A 4,675-nucleotide genomic window follows, 5' to 3' on the forward strand; every position below is an offset into this window, starting at 1 on the left:
AATAAATATTGTCATGAATAATAAATATAATGTTAGTTTATGCTGTATGATATACAACCTGTATCAACCCAAAATTTGTCATTGATTGATGCCATTGTGGCCAGCCACTGTGTCAATCAGACCCGTTCCATAAAATTTGGGATCAGATTCAGAAACCCATGGGTGTAATATTTCAGTAACTATATCATCTTCATGGCTGGGCTTGCTAGCAATCCCGTTCTCATCCTTCCATCCGACACAATTGCTGCTACCATTTTGTTCTTCAATAACTTTAAAAATGTCACCATGTTTGGTGTCATCTTTTTCATTAGGTCTTTTCTGATGAGTAAAGTTCCGATCTAACAGGTGCCTCTAGGGCAGAGTCTGATATTATATCATTGCTTTTGACAATTTGTCATGATCAACAGATTTGAACAGGTCAACAAGATCGTCAACAGAGAGAGCAATATTGGACTTGTTATATCCTTTGAATTTTCCTTTATAAACAAACACAATAAATATGAGCAGTCCATAAACTTCCACTTGATCTACCACACAACTTAATACCATTTGCTACATAAAATGTATTGTAAATACTGATAGCTTTGAAGACAGTTTCGCAGAGCACACAGACAGGCATGTTATTTTACAATTACAACATGTATGGTAGTAAGTTAACAAATTACCTTTGTGGATGACCATTTTTCCTCCAGTTTTCTCTTTCCAGCTGCTCGCTCCTCCACAACACGCTGATCAAATTGTATTAGCGTGACAAACCTATAAAATACATGACTGGCTTTGTTTGACCTATACGGTGACAACGATCCTGTGCTTCAGATCAGCTTGGGGATTCTGGTATGAGAAATAAATTAAAGCAGGTGGTATTCGTAAACTTACCCAATCTGAGTCATAAAATGATAACTGTGTCAGCAGCTGTTAGGTTGATACCAAGTCCACCAGCTCTAGTACTAATGAGGAAGAGGTTACAATCTGGACTCTCTCTAAATCTTGTCATCTAACAATTAGAAACAACAGATACAATAAATAGATGGATGACATCATTCGTGCATGAAGTCGTTTAATTTTAATACTGGTTTGAATTGCAGGTGTTGTACTTCAGTACCTCTGTTTCTCTTGCTTGATATGCCATTGTGCCATCCAGTCGAGCAAATCTCCAAACCAGCTAAATCAAAATAGTCAGCTAAAATGTCTAGCATGAAACCATTTGTGAAAAAATAAAGAACCTAGTGAGAGAGAGAGAGAGAGTAAATTTAAACCTTTTAAAAACTTGCCTTATGCCCTCGTTCAATAAGTACAGGCAACATACGATCCAACATCAACATCTTCCCACACCGTGACCAAATCTCTATCAATCTTCAAGTCACCATTCTCCATAAGAGGGAACTCCGCATCAATAAGGATGATTACAACACTTTCTTAACATCATCCATACGCCATTACGCATTTTTAATGTTAAGAACAGATTTTGCATGAGATGGAGAGACCCTGTAGAGAGAGAGAGAGAGAGTATCATATGATCCTGACATAATCTCTATCAATGAATTCCCTCTTACTTTGGATTTTGATCTTTAATCTGGATTGCCTCAGGATTTAGTTCTCCAAGGAGTAAAGCTTCAAATTGTTCATCACTTAAGTCTGTTACTCTAAATGGTAGAGCATTTTCTCAACAAAGCTATCTAGCATTATCTCTACCTTTGTTTTTGAAACTCTTGATGACTGACGTACTGTACCATTGCTCTCTTGTAAAACATTGTCACCATCAGGACTTGTTCCTCGAGCAACCATCTTCTCTTCTTCTTGAACCACTTGATAAATTGTCTTGTTAATAATACTGGTATAGTATTTCTCTTGAACACTTGTAAGGGAGCATATACAAGTATCTCCTTCTTTGGTGGGAGACTGAGTTCTACATCAGTTTTTGAGTCGTCTTAACAAAAATGGTGTCAATATCTGAGAACATTGACAATATTATTTTTATGTACAATGTGTAGTAGTTAAAGATATACCTCATGTTAATGTAACTTAGTACGTGTTGTTCTCTTTCTCTAGCAATAATAGCTTCATTAGTTTCTTTTGTTGATCAACAACAGAATTGAAACGAACCAAGACTGGAAAACTGAGAGAGAGAGAGAGTGTGTGTGTGTGTTGTGTGTGTGAGAGAGAGAGAGAGAGAGAGTGTGTGTTGTGTGTGTGTGTGGTGTGTGTGAGAGAGAGAGAGAGTATGTGTGTGTGTGTGTGTGTGTGGTGTGTGTGAGAGAGATGAGAGAGAGAGAGAGAGAGAGAGGGAGAGAAAGAAGCTATTTGTTCAAAGTCTGTCTGTCCCTATCTTATTTACCTATTTAAATCATCAAAGATATCTGGTAACAAAAAATTTAACAGCGACCACAGTTCACTAAAATTATTCTGCAGTGGAGTACCAGTAAGTAATAGTCCTGTTGCCGGCATCAAAAGTTTTCAAAGTTCTAGAACACCAAGAAATTGACACAAGTCAACAAAAAAGGTTACACAAACCTGATCAACTTGGCAAGTCAAGTTCTTTATGCGATGTCCCTCGTCTACAATGAGGAACTTCCAAGCTCTATCAGCTAAATCACGTTCGTCTTTCATACAAATTTCATACTAGGTCACAACCACAGGTAACAAAGTGGGGTTAGCAGGATTTTTCCTACTTGATCGTGAAAAAGATCTTTCTACAGATTTTGTACCTCTCCTCTTTTGTTCCATGATAAAGAACAACAGGTATCTAGAATAAAAATGATTGGTTTACAATAAAATTTGATTTTGTATTAATAAACTTGTCTATATCAGTAGTAGTAAGGTTATGTTTACTAACATATGTTAACAACTTAACATGTGATGTTTTTTGTAAAAGTAACGAGGGATAGATTAAATATTTTAACGCCGATAAATCATCAGTCCACTAAATCTCTTACAAAAAAACATTTTTAAAACCAAGGACACACTCCTATATTTTAAGACAAAGATTCTAGTCTTAGTACTGACAGTTACTATAAACAGTTAGGACATTCTATATTTTAACCGCTACACTCTCAACCATCTGATCATGAACAAGGTAAACGAAGACACCTCATTCCAAAGGATACCCATTATAAAATATAAGTAAGGCTATCATGTTTTTATAACTATATACAGAACTTACTGTTGGAGCAAATCTCTTGAATTCAGCTACCCAATTAGATATCGTGAGAGAGGTGCTGCGACAAGAAAATGGTCCCAAAACACCCATCTCAATGAGATAAGCTATTAAAGCAATACCTTGTACAGTCTTCCCAAGACCCATCTCGTCTGCTAAAATCCCATTAACACCATTTTCATATAACACCTAGTTAGTTAGTAAAATCCATTTAATACATTATCTGTATTTATTTTTTTACCTTCAACCATTCCATCCCTTCCAGCTGTAGGATCTCATAATACCGCCAGTGATCATTTTAGGTTGTCCAGCAGGAATCAACTGTCCTTCAAAATATCTACCTGTTGATCAGTGAAAGTTGAAACACGCACACACATACATACTTTCGTCTTCCACTTCTTCTTGACTTGTACCTCCATCATCTTGAGTAATAGGAGAAGACGGAGTCACAGGAAGGTTCTTTTGAGGAGACAACATGTCAAGTTTAGCACGTTTCTTTAACTGGCCCTAAAATAAATTAACAATAGTTATATCTCTCTCTTCTCTTACTCACAGTAGAGTCCATAAAGTCAGATAGTTTGTAGTTTTTCTTCTTCAGCTTTTCTCCTTCTTAGCTTTACTTCGAGTTGTTCTATTCGATGTTGATATCTTCTCCTTTAGTAAGTTAGAATTAGAAAAAACTAAAATAGTTCCAACATACTTCTGTCTTGGTGTTTTAGAAGTCTCTGAAGAAGTTATGTTGGTTAGGTCCTTTTCTCTTTCTCACATGTTTTGAGTTTTTCTTAGCAGCCATTTTCTTATTTCTTCTCTCTGATCCTCCATTTTTTTTAAGAAGTATTTTACTGTAGATGCTACTCTTCTCCAGTAATGTTTGAAGTCGTGCAAAACGTTTGTGACTCGGCATTGATGCCATCTTTTGAGCCTAAAGAAAAAAGTACTTTCTAAAAAAAATTGAATACTTGCATTAATTATTTAGTCTCATTCCAGGTCTACATCAGTGTCTAGGAATAAGACTAGAATACACACCATGGTCAACTATAGCTGGTTAGTCTCATTCCCAGATTCAATTGATATTAATGTCATGAGAGTCTGGAAATCAGACACAGAATTAATAAAATAATACACTGATGACCATTGAACAAGAAAGGGTTAAATATTACACACGTTAGACCGTTTCTATTTTCTTCTTTCTTTCAGTTATTTCTTCTTTCTTTAGTCTTTCTCCTCCTTCAACATTGTATCTGTCACAATACCGTCTTCAATATACATCTCAGTGTGTTGTGTCACGTGAACAGGAGCTGTATCATGTGATATAGAATTTATTTCACACATTTGTTTTGTGGTCATCACAACATGGGATTGATATAACAGTAACTGGTGTGTCCAAAGTTCCATTCTCTTTTTTTTTACAACTTTCTGTTCCCTCTAAACCAAGAGAGCCATACGATTCTTCAACAGCTTTTAAAGCAATCACATCTGTAGGGCTAAGTCCTCGGGAAGAAGAAGCCGTTGACCCCTTTC

General features: G+C 36.1%; 1 pseudogene; it reads right to left on the reverse strand.

Annotated features, from left to right (window-relative positions):
• Positions 1-369: 369 nt before the first annotated feature.
• Positions 370-4,067, reverse strand: LOC121392776 (annotated as a pseudogene).
• Positions 4,068-4,675: the final 608 nt, after the last annotated feature.

This window comes from Gigantopelta aegis, unplaced genomic scaffold, assembly GCF_016097555.1.
Source record: "Gigantopelta aegis isolate Gae_Host unplaced genomic scaffold, Gae_host_genome ctg4476_pilon_pilon, whole genome shotgun sequence".
Lineage (NCBI taxonomy): Eukaryota > Metazoa > Mollusca > Gastropoda > Neomphalida > Peltospiridae > Gigantopelta > Gigantopelta aegis.